Genomic DNA, 16903 nt, shown 5'->3' with positions numbered 1-16903 from the left:
TTAAATCAAACAATCCTAATCGAACTGCACCACCCCGGCACATGGATCTATGTAACTCCAAAACCGATCCAGTTAGTTATCACATGCGAGCATCACACCACTCAGATAATTCAATTACAAGACTCTGGTATTATAGCGATCAAAGCAAAATGTACGATTTCCACGACTGAATTTACAATAGAAACAGGAAAAATTTATAAATCCGAAAAAACAATAAGCTATTTACCTACTTATAATTTAACAGTACCCGACCTACCTAAAGTATTAGACATAGCACACCTCCAACACGTCCAACAGTTGTAAACTACGATAAAATTATTAAACACCCCCAAAAATTGCGTGCGATTAGTAAAAGTCTATTAAATGTAAAAGCCGATCTCAGTGCAAATAATAACATTATACCTGTAGAATACCATTATAGCCTCATTTCATCGCTTTCAATAAGCGGAATAATTGTAATTATCGCAAGTATAGTAATTTTTTATAAATACGTTCCTAAAATGAAATGTAAAGGTAAAAACCAACAAACTAACAATTCGCAAATAAAAACAACAGAACAAACTCCAGATCCATCCCTCAACGAATCACAAATCGTCATCACAGCGAAGCGCAATAAATCGGATCAGAAGCGAACATTATAAATATTAATAACACGTTAAAGCGGCATATTATTAAACACTGTTATCTATTTAATGTCATATATAAAAAAAAAAGAGAGAAACCATATATACGATAAGTAATAAGTAAGTAATTGTAAGTCGAATAAGTGTAAGTCGAATAAATGTAAGCGCACTCCTTCCACGGGGGGAGGGATGTTGTGCCCGGCAACGAGCATAAGGGTCATCGTACGATCATCGCCCGGCTAAAGAATGTCCGAATCAGCAGTACATACCGATAGCGAAACTCTGCAAGCTAGCAGAGCACGACCTATTTTGGTCATCCACACGCAACGCGATATATTATAAAAGAGCGAACAATTGTAAAAGCAGACAGATTGTAAGAAGCTCGTTTTGGTAATAAACACTCGACTGTTACTCGGACACCGGTGAATTCAAATTCTTCAACCGCTCCAGAACCCGAAATCCCAAAAATCGCCTGAGGGCACAACAACTAAAATGACCGCACAAAATCACTGTCACTTTTCACGCACTTTAACCTTATGACTTGAATTATTATTGTACGTAAATAACTAAATTCAATTGAATTGTCTTTACGTACAGCTGAACTTATTTTATTTATTGAAGAACGTCGTGGTATGTAGAAAAAAGTTTCTTCAACTGTCTCAGGCTCAAGACCGAATGTTCTTTTTCTTCTCGTTTGCTACGCAGTCAAGACGTTTGGGACGTCGCAGCTAATAGCTTCCATGTTGCGCAAAGTCGCAGTCCGGGGGAAAGGGAAAGCGAAGACAAAGAGGCCCAAGAAAATGGCATCCTGTAAATTCGCCGTGCAGCGTACAATGCACAAAAATGATCTGGAACAAAAAAATCAAAATGGAATAGCTACTTTATGCAAAAACGCTCAGCATGGCATTTTTCTTTTATTAAAATTTTCAAAATTGCGAAAATGGCAAAGTTTTGAAAAAAACCCGTAGTTTCGATTATGAAAAATTGTTAATACCAGTATTTTAAATAAAAAATAAAAAAATCAGAGCTCGTCATGCTGAGGCCAATTGTTTATAGAATATATATGCCAAGTTTCATAAAGATCGAGTAATTATTTCTTGAGCTACGTTGCACGGCATGCGAAATTTTGCGTTTCGAGAAAAATGCGTTTAAAACTTGAGTAACAGATAAATCGCCCAATACAACCGTTCACTTGTTTTTGAAAATAACATACAAGAACATCTCTGATCACTTTCTAACTTTTTTTATCGCATTCCCGAGGAAATTTCCTATCGATTTCAGCGGAAAAAAAAATTGCGAAAAACTTTCAATTTTACATGAGGTTGCCCCCTTAACGATTAAGTAGATTTTATTAATAGCAGTGGAAAACTGGTATAAATGAAATAGTAATTATTTTACACTTTTTAGTGTATTTCGAAGTCGGATTTTTTTTTTTTGTTCAAAATTATTTTATTTCACACTTTTTAGTGGAACGAGCAGTATTTGTAGCATGCCGTAAGGTGGTGTACCGTTCTTATTGGATAATTACAACAACAATAGTTATTAACAATAACGAATACCATAAATGTTTGCAAGTGGGATCATCGTAGAAATATCTCCTATTAGATGTGAAAGGTGTTACAGGCAATGTGTTCAACGTGGGCATTTTGTAAAATGACCGGACATTGTGTAGATTGCACATTTTTCTGGGCAATGTATATAATGGGTAGGTATTTCACAAATGGTCCGGACATTTTATATAATACCCACGGTTCGTTGACATTAAAATTATCATTATCATTATCATTATCATTATCATTATCATTATCATTATCATTATCATTATCATTATCATTATCATTATCATTATCATTATCATTATCATTATCATTATCATTATCATTATCATTATCATTATTATTATTAAAACCATACATAGGTGTGATAGGTTAGGATGGGCCACACACTTAAATCCGGCCGCCGCAAAGCGTAATTTAACCTAATTTAGCCTAATTTAACCTATCACATCTATATAACAAGAGCGTTTCGATACATTGACCACCACCCTCTAGATATTCTGTATAATGATCGGACATTTTATAGATTGACCGAAGCTTGTTACGGACAATTTGCACAATGTCTTTTCTACACAATGCCAGGTCATTTTACAAAATGCCCACGTTAAACACATTACTCATTACAAACGATTTCATCGCGATTGGTTCATTCCTTGCAAAGTAACACCAAGAAATAAGATTTTGCAATAACAATAGTTATTATATATGTACAGGTGGGTCTCGATTAGTGCGAGTAATAATTCCCAGAAATTGTTCGCATTATTTGAATTTGTACTATTCGAATATCTGGAATATAGGAATTGGTCCTTATCATACGAATATTATTAAATAATAATAGCATAAACATGTTTAGTATTTTAACAGTATTGCACTTTCTTCTGCTTTTTCATATCTGCGTATATGTGATGATAAACCCGCAGTATTTTATCCAAGTCTCTGTTAACTTGCATGCTTCGATCCATGTCTGGATCGTAAAAAGTCTCGTAAACCTCGCATTAACTGAATTTTTGTTCCCATTAAATACGACCTGGTATCATTTCAAAATTCGCACTAAACCGAATATCGCACTATGTAAACTAGCATTAATCGAGACTTTCCTGTATACTGGTTTCTGGTCGAAGCGATATGTGTATAGAAACAGTAGAGATAGGCGATTGCATTCTGACCCATACACCGCCAGAGTAGGCGGTAGAATACACGTAGGCATACGTAGAATTCAATGTAGTAGTAACAATAGTTTTTCACGAATAACTCGCAAACTAAAGCTTTCAGTTGATTATGCATAATGAAAAAGTTCATCAGCATCATGCACCCGACAACATATTAAAGTTTTTTGCAATAATAATCCTAGGCAATGAAAAAATGCAAAATGTTTTTTTAACGGGACCAATCGGAAGACGTACTCTACAAGATGCAAAAAATTTCGTTCCGATTGGTCCATCCATCTCGGAATAATCGGCGAACAAAACCAGGAAAAAGAAACATATACTGATCGAATTGAGTATCCTACTCCTTTTCGACGTCGGATAAAAATGAGAAATACTTGGGATCATTGGCAGTATCGAATTTGTGAATCGATTTATTTCACTATAATGAACTATGCATAAATATGTGGCAAAGAGAAGACAATGTTTACCGCGAGCTTTTATCGAGAGTTCGTTTTGGTGTTTTTACGGAACAAGATATTGCCATATTACAATCGAGGACAATTCCTTTTCACTCTGAACGTAGTGAAGACAGATTAAATGAATTATGCAATTATGTCCAAAATTGCCGTTTGACGCAATTTGTATGTTTCCTACGCGTTACATGTGTGATGTATTTAATACAGCCATGCTTACAACAATTAACAGCGAAGAAGTGAAACTAGTGTCATGTGACAGTCTTGATTGTGTTAAATATTTAAAGAAACGTGTGCACAAACTCTTAGATAAATACCAGGAGGATAATTCGCAAACAGCTGGCTTACATAGAATTATCACTGTCAAACTTGGTGCCAAGGTGATGTTAAGGCGTAATATAGATGTTACATTGGGACTCGTAAACGGTACTATTGGAGAAATTGTTGGATTCTTACGAGCACCGGATACTGAAGACATCAACACAGTGCAGTTTCGATTATCAACGGGTACTGTGCATTCGTTACAAAGAATTACTTCCAAGTTTGAAATAATGGATAAAGTTTATGTCCTTCGATATCAATTTCCAATATCTCTCAGTTATGGAATCACCATTCACAAATGCTAGGGATTAAGCGTAAAGACAGCTGTAGTCGATATAGGTAATAGTATTTTCAGTTGCGGCCAGGCTTACGTGGCTTTATCTCGAGTAACGACTTTAAACAGGTTGCATATAATTAATTTCAATCCGCGCATGGTAAAGGCAAATACATTGGTTATACAAGAATATAACAGATTGAGAAGTATTTATAGGCCAGATTTAGTTGCACTGAAATGTAAGCCGGTACGAAGACAGCAAATTCATGATGTACAATGGACTTCAATTTCCAAAACTCGTCCATTCTTTGTACCAGTGGGTACAGATAATGCGACAACAATCCATGCAGATGTCTCGGTTAAAGGATTTATAAATGCTGACCACGTCTCTGGATATGCTAATGTTATATTGCAATGTATACTTTGCTGTGATAGTATGCGCCGAAAGTTATTGACACGTAAAAGTTCAGATGCTATGATAGCTGTAGTCCAAGCTTACCTAGGCACTGATGTAGATATAATGTTAAATACTATACTTATAGATATAGCCGACGATGTTTTGTGTGTATGAATTAATTTATAACGTTTTCTTTCTCATGACTGTATTTAATTATTATCCTTAATATTACACAAAAATGAAACAAAGCAATTTATAATAGGAACAAAAAAAACAAAAAGAAATATATACGCCATATGCGCCGAGATCATAGAATAGAACATAAAAAACTTAACGGTCAAATATATTCTTCTCGCGCATCAATGACGCGCAGGCAGGGGCACGACATGCCCACTCATTCAAACAAAACATAAAAATAATTACATCTCAATACTCCTCCTTAATTATTTTACATCTAAGTCTTTCAAAACTTTTTCGTAACATAGGTTTGGTCATAATATCTGCAAGTTGATCAGCACTCTTGACGTGTTGGAGCTTTATTGTTGATCCAATATGCTGCTGAATGAATTTTCTCGATATTTCTATATGTTTCCTTCCTTTTGTGATCTTCCCTTCATGAGTATTTTGCAGCATATGTATCGCAGACTGATTGTCGACATACAGTGTCGTTGGCTTTCCAATATCCAACTGATTCAATTCACTTGCAAGTCTTCGTATCCAACAAATGTCATCAATGGCAGATATCGCAGCACGATACTCTGCTTCAGCAGTGGAGTTTGCAACAATATGTTGCTTTTGAGTTAACCAGACTACAGGACCTCCACGCATTAATAAAACTCCACTGGTTGAATGTCTAGTCATCAAATCACCACCATAATCTGAGTCGCTATACGCCGTCAGTTTGTTGTTGCCATCAAAGAAGATTCCAAACATAACAGTACCTTTTATATACTGGAAAACACGTTTAATCATCTTCCAGTGACTAGTCATAGGTTTGGTATTGAATCTACTCAGGTAACTCACTGAAAAACTAATATCAGGACGTGATATGGTGGCCAAATAAAGCAAGCTGCCAACAGCTTCTCGATATGGCTCTGATTCTTTCAACGGTGTCTCATTCATAAAATTTTCTGGTTCAGTCACCATTCCACGTTCAATAGGTGTATACACTGGATTTGAGCTGTCAAACTGAAAACGTTCCAGAATTCTTTTTGCATACTTCGACTGATTTACAAAAATTCCAGTCTGCCTGAGTTCGATTTGCATTCCAAGATAAGACAAAATATTTTTTCTTGCAACATCATATGTTATTTGAAATTTTTCATTCAGCTTTTCCAGAATTTCGATCATACTATTTTCATCTTTTCCAACCATTAGACCGTCATCTACATGCAAAGCCATTATTATACTTCTGCCTTTATTATAATAAACACAAGGATCATCATCCGACGATTCAAGACCCAAATACTTTAGAAAATCTGAAAATTTCTTGTTCCAATTTTTAGGTGCTTGCTTCAGGCCATAAAGACTTTTCAGCAATTTGCACACTCGACCAGACTCATCATCAAATCCTTCCGGTTGATACATATAAATGCTTTCTTCTAACTCACCATGTAAAAAGGCGGTTTTTACGTCAAAAGTCATAATTTTCATTTTCTCCGACGCTGCTATGCTGAGAATCAGACGAATTGACATATGTCGAGCAACAGGACTGAAAACCTCGAAATAGTCTTTACCTTCCTTCTGCTCAAACCCTCTGACGACAAGTCTCGCTTTATACTTTCCATTATCTTTCTGACATAAGACCCACCGACAGGTTAAAGGTTTGACACTCTTCGGCTTCTCAGTCAATGACCACGTTTGCATATCTGACAGTGATTTAAACTCCTCGAACATAGCCCTCTTCCAATTTTTATCCCTGAGAGCCTCTGTTACAGAAATATTACTGACTTCACCAATCATTGCTGACTCCATTTCCTGCATCATCAAGGCTGAATTCGTAACATAGTCTTTTAATCTTGCTGGCGGTTTTAATTTTCGACGGTCTCTTAAATTTCGTGTACGAGGGATTTCAATTTCAAGATTTTCATCATCAGAGCTTTCACTTTCAAAATTGCATTGTACAGAAATTTCATTTTCTGAATCTTCAAGTTCCAGAGGTAAATTTTCATTCTCAATCGATGGAGTTTCCAATTGTGTAAAACTTTCTACTCCAACATTCTCGTCAAATATTACATTACTTGAGCTAACTACATCACGTGTACTATCAATAAAGACTCTAAAACCTGGAGAATCTGTATCATAACCAACAAAAATACCTTTTGTTGACTTTTTCCCGGTTTTACCCCGCTTGTGTTCTTCAATTAGCACATAACAGTCGCATCCAAAAGCTTTTAATTTTTTGACATCTACCCTCCGTCCAAACCACAGGTCAGCTGGGCTTTTACCTTTTGTTGAGCTTGTACCAGTTTGATTCAAAGTGAAAACAACGTAGTTGATAGCTTCGCCCCATAGACTTTCATTTAGATTTCGAGCGTGTATCACTGACCTTGCTGCCTCAACCACAGTTCTCATTTCTCTCTCAATACGACCATTTTGCTGAGGTGTGTAGGCACTCGATTTACTATGAAAAACTCCAATCTTGTCCAAAATCTGTTTTGTGTCACTATTCTTTATCTCTGTACCATTATCCGACCTTAACGTTTTTACTTTCCTGTCAAATTGATTTTCAACCAATTTTAAAAAAGTTTCCAATTTGGCAGCAGTCTCATTTTTATTTTTCAAAAAATATACAGTCTTAAAGTGCGAGTAATCATCCTTGAAAAGCAAAAAATATTTTGCTCCTCCTAAAGAGTAAGTGTTCATTTCACATAAATCTACATGAACTAAATCCAATGTTTTGGAAGATATCTTTGGATTCAATGGATGTGACACTCTATGTTGTTTTCCATAGGTACAGCCTGGACAGACATAATCATTCCAATCATCCTGGAAGTTAATTCCATTTTTCTTCAATACGTCTCTCACATACACAATATTTTGATGTGCTAGTTTCTCGTGCCATTTCCTGAGAGAAACATTTACCAAACATGTCTCAGACGATTCTTGTCGAAATTGCATTTTATATAAATTTCCTTCTCTTACTGCTATCGCTCCAATGTCTTCACTACAGTCCTTGAAAATTGACATTCCTGAATCTGCTGACTGCTTATAACCCTTATCCAATACATTGCTTACAGAAAAGAGATTAAATGGCATTTTGGGAGTATGTAAAACATTCCTTAAAACTATCTTATTCCATTTTTGGCCATCAAAGGCTTCAAGCTCAATATCACCTACACCAATGCCTTCCAGTTCGGTTGCATCACCAATGACAACCATACATGGCTGTTCCAATTCGACATAGTTTGTGAACCATTGTCTATGAGAACTCATATGCTGGGTAGCTGCACAGTCTTGATACCAACAGTTTTCAAAGTCCTTTTCCAATACTTTACAGTCAAAATTTGCAGCTGATAAACTTACTGTAACAAGGGCACGTCTGTTTCCTGTATTTTTGGCATCATTTTGATCAGACTTACTATGACTAGAGCTTTTATTAGGACAATCATTTGCAAAGTGACCCTTATTTTTACATATGTTGCAGCCATAATTTTTCTTACAATACTCTTGATATTTTTGACAAGGCTTTCCATGGCACTGGGATTTCATGTGTCCCTTTTTCCCACATTTAAAACATTCAACAAGGTTACTTTTCTGATTTGAGGATTTTACTGACTTATTCCCTTGTTTTGAAATGAAGGCATTTTGAGAAGTTGACTTACTGCATTCACTCTGGCCTGCATTCAGTCGATCTTCTTCTAATCTCAAACGATCAAACAAATTTTCCAGAGTCCTGTCCGTTCCACCCACATTGTCCCAGGCAGTTCTGAAATGATGAAGTTTAGAAGGCAGTATTCCCAAGATTCTTTGCATAATCCAAGACTCCTTGACGATTTCACCCTCTGCAGACAAACTATCAGCAAACTCTTGTATTTGCAAGCAGTTTTCTATAACTGTCTTTGAATCATTGTATTTGTATCCAAAAAATTGTCTTTGTAAACCTTCAATAGATACATCTGACTTCCTACCATAAAAAGTATCCAGCTTACAAAGCATTCCATTCGCAGACGTACATTTGGATATTTTCTTAGCAATAGAGCTGCTACAATTCAAACCTATAAGAGTCTGTGCCTCAAGATCTTTCGTTATCCATGTCAGGACTGCACTATTCTCATCAGGTCCCTCTGGTTTTACATCGACACCAGTAGCTATACCGAACAGTTTCTTTGATTTTAAGGTCAGGTTTAATTTAAACCTCCAAGATTCATAATTTGTATTTCCTTGTGAATCTTCGGTTAGCATCTCCAGTTGCGACTTGACAGTATCCATCTTGATCCCGTTTTTCTATTCTGATGGATTTATACTTTCCAATAATTGCACTTACGATATATACATAAAACACCTGCTTTTCTCTTCCGGTATCTCGTTGTTTAAACAACTCGAACGCTTAGTTAAACATCGTTCAATAATTTGGAATTTCCATTGCACATACACTTCGTGATATTTTATATTCAAAGTCTGATACAAATTTTCATACACACGTGGGCACGTGCCTGGGCCCATAACCTGTTAAATACTATACTTATAGATATAGCCGACGATGTTTTGTGTGTATGAATTAATTTATAACGTTTTCTTTCTCATGACTGTATTTAATTATTATCCTTAATATTACACAAAAATGAAACAAAGCAATTTATAATAGGAACAAAAAAAACAAAAAGAAATATATACGCCATATGCGCCGAGATCATAGAATAGAACATAAAAAACTTAACGGTCAAATATATTCTTCTCGCGCATCAATGACGCGCAGGCAGGGGCACGACATGCCCACTCATTCAAACAAAACATAAAAATAATTACATCTCAATATATAATTAACTCTTTTGCTGTTAGACAACATACGGGTGGTACTTTCGTACAAGAAATTCCACATGACGCATCTGAATTTTTCTTGCATATTATAAATATTTATACTGATATCCGAGCGATTGTGAAACATGAGTTAACTCACACAATACGTTGTAAATGTTGTCGTCAAACGTCTGTTAACACAGAGGATAATATAATTTTAACACTACCCTTATTTCAGGTGGAAGGAAAAAGAATAACATTCCAGGATATCATTAACACCTATTCGGAATGGAACACAGTGGATGATGCTGTATGTATTCATTGTGGATAGAAGGGTATACTTTCAAAAAGTGATATTACGTCAGCTGAAAATGTTTTCATAATACAATTACCGTTATTTCACAATAAAAATGGTAAAATTGTGGACATTAAAAGACCTAACTTCGTAGCCGCACATACAGAAAGCATACACGTTGCCTAAAATACATATAGGGCAACAAGCGCTGTATTGTATATTAATAGTAATAGTAAAGGCAAGAAACATTACACATGCTATATAAAGCATTCAAAAAAGACGTTCGTATACATTATTGATGACACAATTGAATATAAGAAACAGTGACCAAGAGGTGCAAAAGATGTATACATGATGTTCTTTGAAAGAAGTAACGTAGGAAACCATTCCATGGCTACAAAAATACATGACACTCAATGCTCCAGAGATTAATTCTAACTACATTTCACACATATAAAGTAATTGAAAAAATAAATATTAACCCACAAAAAGTACATTACATGTACAAAAAAGGTGAGGTCAAATATTATAGTTTAGGCATTATGAACGGAGCACCTCTTTGCACTAATACACAATGCATTTCAGTGTGGCCCTGAAAACGTTGTGTTATCCCACAAAAAGTACATTACATGTAAAAAAAAGTTAACGCCAAGTATTTTAGGCATTATAAGCGGAGCACCTCTGCACTAATACACAATGCATTTCAATGTGGCTCTGAAAACGTCGTGATATCCCACAAAAAGCACATTACATGTAAAAAAAAGGTAACGCCAAGTAGTTTAGGCACTATGTGGTACATATTTTGTGAATTTTCTAAAAAAGTAATGGATATGATGCAAAACCAGCCAGGTATTGAGTTATATATATTTTTCAAAATATTTATACTTGGCGTTTGGGTGCCCCGTTGCGATTCAACAAAATTTGTTGAACTATGACCAGAACGCCCTGCATTGGACCTTCCTTTTTAGAACGCACCCTCACCCATCCCCAAATTTTCTCATATAAGGACGAAAAGTGTGTTCCCGTAAACCCCATTTTAGGCCCATTTTTGCCGGTAATGTCAGCTGTCTGCATTATCTGTGTCTACCCCCTTAACATGGGTATCGGTTTCTGTGACCATTCCTTTGCTTCTAGCGCTCATTGTTTTATGTCCGTGTTGTGCACAAATGAGCCCTGATCGATAGTAGCCTGATGTAGTTGTCCAGTACATACATATTTCACGATTGATAATATCTTTTCACTGCGCGTATGTACATACATATGTATGTACATACACTTGGATTGAAGTTGTCGCAGTGAAGTTGACGCACTAATACATTCATGCCGCATCGGCTCACCGACGACGCGGCGTGAATGTGTTAGTGAATGTGTAACCAACTTCACTGCGACAACTTCGATGGAACTTTGTCAGCGTATTGTCCGTTCACGACAAGTTGGCGAGTCAAGGTCATGCTCTCACTCTATTTCACCTAGCTACCCCACGCATGTTCCTTATTGGCTGAGGCCAGTGACAAAGGTTGACGACGAACATATCGGGACAGAGTGAAATAGAATGATTTCACAGCATTGGCGTAACCTCCCAATTAAAGCGTCAGCTATAAAAAGATACAATTTCTTGCTTTCTATCTATTGCCGTTAGATCTCGGCAATTGGGAGGCTACGTCAATGCTGCAAAGTTATCATTCTATTTCACTTTGTCCAGATATGCTCGTCGTCGTCCTTTGTCACTGGCCGCAGCCAATAACGACATAGCACACGGAGCAGGAGAGGAGGAACAGAGTGAGAAAGTAAACAATATGCCTCGCCAACTTGTCTTGAACGGACAATACATGCATACCACCTCTTGTCAACGATTCTTCCCATCGATACAGTTGTTTAACTGACTTAACTTTGGTGAATTTATGTTGCACATTGTCGAGAGTCCTACGTGCTTTTTGGCCACTTCTCCAAAACTCAACAGCTCGAGTTTTATAACTTAAGTCTACTTAAGTCTAAATTCATTGCTAGTAAATTCTTCGTTTTCCTGGATATTATCATTTTGAACACACTCACATTTTTGAGATCGCGTTAGATCTTCATATTCCAGGGTCGTAACATAGTCGGCTGTAAACGAAATGTCATTCATAGCATCAGGTATCATACTATGTATAATTTCCGACAGTTCGATTTCCCTATGATTAACAGGAAATGGTGGTATACTGGATATATGCAGAGCTGTTACCAGTAAATTAATTACGTTTACCAGATCTATGTTCATTATTCCATCGATAACTAATGCTAGAAAGAGTACCAGTGAGGTTGCGTTAGCAGTTTTGAAAGTTCATGGTAAAACATTGGGGAAACTCGATAGGGTTCTTGAAACTCACAATCGAATGATTAAATGTATAAAACAAAGTACAGTTAAGATATTTAACATATTTTAATATTTTTAAATATGTTATTGTGTTTGTTATCATCATATATTATGATCTGCAATGAAAAGAAGAAATCTGAATATGTAACTTACCATGTGTTATCAGCGTGCAATCGCAGGGTGTACATTTCGTCGTATATCTGCTTATACCGGTATGGCATAATAAAATTAATAGACACGGTTGAATTCAGAATAAAATACGTAATATTTTTAGTTATTATAAAAATGTACAAATTTTTAAAAATATCAAGAAAAATTTTTTTTTCAAAAAGAAAGACGTTTTTATAAATTTTCTTTGCGTAAGTTTATAGCGCTCATTGTACCATTAAACTTTTACTTAAAACGTTTTTGTCTACCTCTTGTACTTTAAGAGATATACGCAAAAAAGTGGTAGTACCGATTTGACTTTAAGGTTAGTTTCCACACCGTAAGGGGCAATTGGGTACGAATGAAGCATACCGTTATTTTTGTCTTGGAACACTCTATAAACCCACAAAGTTTCATTCGAATCCGTGAATGACGATTCGCGGTGTTTCCTTGTAAGTAGGTGGTATTGACACGTACTAAATGAGATGTGGCATTATTATGGAGAAGAACAATGCCTTTAGTCAGTTGACTTGGCCATCGATCTTTAATTGACTTTTCCATTCTCTTTAGAGTTTCACAATATGTTGTCACATTAATCGCATCACCCTTGGGAATGAAATCAGTATTCACAACGCTTTCATTGTCGAAGAAAAGGAATCACCTTTCTAGCAGAGGGAACTGTTTGACACCTTTTTAGCCATTGAGAATGAGAGTGTTCTCATCATTGAGCTGTATCCTAACCGGCGTGCGGGTTGTATGTACGTGTTTTCATATTGAACATAAACGACATCATTTGGAGTGTTCCACTATTATCACGTAAAATAACTCGCACTCTGTGGTTTATGTCTACACTTCTTTATATCCAGATTAACTATAGAATAGTAATATTAAACAAAAATAAATGGGCTCAAGTCTAAAGTACCGTTTAGACTAGGCCAATAGCTGGCAAAGGAAGATTGGCCAGTACCAATATCGTATTTCCCTTTTTCTGGAAAATTTGGCTGTTTTCTAAATGTCAGCTTGACTTTGGATTGAATTTACACTAGCCAAGTTTGAGCCTAGTGTCTTTACCAGTAACTAGGGGTAAGGAAAATAGCTTATTTGATAGGCTCCTCCTCGCCCCTTTTTCGCTCTTAGACATGGCAAAAATTATTTACCGAATGTAAACTTGTTCTAATGCTCAGAATACCGTCTGTACTTCTTTTGATGTTATCACACTCTAATTAGGGTAGAGTTGAATAATTTTAATTTAACTAAACTTAATTTCGTTTATGGTAAAAAGTGATGGTAAATTGTCGTTATTGGTCACGGCATAGTCCAAAAGTTCCTTTACTTCTTTATGATAACAATCTAGAAATACGAAAGGTGTTTGTAATCCAATTCATCCCTGAGTCGAAGGTCAATTCGGACTTATAATGTTTCGAATTTCTAAGTGTTTATAGATATCGAGACGATACTGATTAACCAATATTGATGTTCCATTATTCCCTTTGTATCAAAGTGTCCTAACTTCTACATAATGTCAGAAGTCCAATTCTTTCCAGTTTTATGTTTTTCAGTTTCCTAAAACATATGAAAATACTTGCTGAATTTTAGTTGAATCCAAATTCTTTAAAATTTGAGGTGAGCATACAATTACTGTAGCGATGAGGGAGCTACGTCACCGATGATGCGATGCATTAATATCAAGGTTATAAAGGTCTATATGTTCCTTTTCTCTGATACGTATCCGTCTCGGAAATTTCCTTATATGGTGTTACAATCCCTTCTCAAACATTTCCTTATATGAAATCGGATGTGCACACCCGGCACCAACCGTCTTTTGGAAAATTCGAGACCAACGTGAAGCAAGGGCGCGGTTCTATGGGTCACGTAGAGTCCGTCCCCACCACTCTTTTTACTCCAATTTTTGGGTATACAAAGGGTGGCGGTGAAGGCACCTTGGGTCTAGTTGAAGTCTAGAATCGGTTTGATACACGTCAGTACGTTTCTCTTACGGATAATCTCTGCAACGAGGGAACTCTGCGAGATTGGGTATTCAAGTCCCCTTCAAGCACTCAGTAACTATACAGTACGTTGTAGTCCGCCCCTGTTTGCTCGCGTTTGTGAAAACAGAGAAGGATTAGATTCTTGCTTCGCGGAATCGAAATTAAACTTTTATTATTCAATTCATTTAAATTTGTAAATTAGAATTTAATTCATTGAACACCGCGACAATTACACACAACAATTGTAAGGTCCCGGCATAGAGAATAAACTCATATTATTTAACTTATCTATTACTGTCCAATTATATTGACTAGTCCAGAAAACCTACTAAGTTGTACCTTTACCGCTCGAGGTACACCAATCAAGTTACGAGACCTAATTCTAACATTTCCTGCGGCTCCCTACGTTAGCCATACGTAGGTTTGTCTCCACGTCTACTTCCTTAGGCTCCCAGTGTTAATAACAACACTGGTCAAAACATTAACAAATACCATAACCGAAATTAAGCCTCTTTTAATTCAAGATTTATTTTTAAAAAGTCATAATATCTTTAATTATTTAAATAGTAGCGGTATTTGAAGGATAATGTACAATGTACTGAATTCATTTGTATATCTTATAAGATATACAATTGTGGTTGAGCCCCCCAGACCCCCCCTGACAACTACACTAACTAATACCGATACCCATTTTTAATATAATATAATTTAATATAATCGTTTCACGTGGAAATTGTATGCGTGGAGGTAATTAGTTTTAAATAATTATCTTCGTACTTTAAGGCGGGGGACTCCCGCCCCAAGAAATATAGCCCAACCATATCTTATATACCAACCAAAATATTTGGTGGTTTGAACAATAATGTTTAAATGCAATTGCATTTTTTGATATTATGGCAGATGTAGGTATTTCCAATTACATAATTATCAATAAAGCAGTGTATTACTAAATACACAGTGTAATTTATTTTTACTTATATCTCGGAAACTAATCCCGAGCGGCGGTAACATGTATAGGGAAAAGTTGTTCAGAATAGTGACCTTGACAACATATTTCATCTACATAATTACCGTCTAAACAAATATTTTTACTCTTCGCGGTTTTGGTTAAGATAAGTAAACTCTAAATTCTGTCACTAGCCGCTTTATCTTCTATGTACAATTACGCATACGACCCTTAAATTCCTTACGTATTATCCCTGAATCATACGCTTGACCCTTTGAACCTCACAATCAGTAATATCCAAGAATTCCTATTAGTCCTCATTCCCACCACCTTCAAAATCAGACTTCCGACCCTTTAAAAGCTGTACCAGAACACTTTTCCTTCAGAATAGGAATAAAAATAAGAATAAGAATCAGAGTCAGAACTGGAGTTGTATGATCACGTAAGAAAGAATCGCTAGTAATACAAACTAACAAAATAACTTTAAGTGTCTACATAATGCAAGAATTTCGTGTACTAAGTTTAATAAAGTATTTATTAAACATCGGAATCTAACAAATTGTTCCTAAAACATGCAAGGTACATATTTCATAACTGGTGATACAATCGGAAAGTGACTGATTCTAGTACACGAAAAAATAAATTGAAATTATAGAATAAAATTTGTTCATATGAAGCATTATTTGAGAGAAAATCATCTTCAAATATTTGCCCGCTATGTACATATATATTTAATTGAATTAAGTACATATAAGATTATTTTGGTGTTTGATACAATAAAGCACAAAACACATTAACGATAAGTGTTAATAGAATACAAAGAGTAGAATGTTTTAAGTCGACTTTTTTGAAATCAACACTTCATATTTACAACTTATATGCTTACAACTTATTTTTACAGATAAAATAACCTCCTTTCCAGCTGTACTACCAGTTATGAGACACCCTGTGTATTATATGTTGTAACATTTCTGTTATTCCTTCGTACATTTTGTAAAGTTATAATAAGTTAATATTCAAATTGACATACTTACATACATATGTCTAATATTAAAAAAACGTAGTGTATAAAATTTATTTCAATATATAATTAATATGCGACTGAGGTCATTGGATCGATTAAATATAAGAATTTTATTGAATCTTTACTCCAAGTGTTTAATTGACAATCGATACGTTGTATATTTGGTTTATCATTCAGGAATGATTTCACTCACGCTTCATGACAGTTTAATGATAAACAACCTTCTGTAGACCGTGAAACATTGACCTGATAATTTGGAAAGTCAATGCTATTGAACTAGAAGCTTAAAAAAGTAAGAAGCTTGTACGAAACTCAAAGACAATATTATTTTATGGTGTGATATTCATCATTTATTATTCTTTTTTTAATTTATTGTTGAATATATAAAATATGGATAGG

This window comes from Osmia bicornis, chromosome 1 (assembly GCF_907164935.1).
Source record: "Osmia bicornis bicornis chromosome 1, iOsmBic2.1, whole genome shotgun sequence".
In the NCBI taxonomy this organism is placed as follows: domain Eukaryota; kingdom Metazoa; phylum Arthropoda; class Insecta; order Hymenoptera; family Megachilidae; genus Osmia; species Osmia bicornis.
This window is presented reverse-complemented; position numbering follows the sequence as displayed.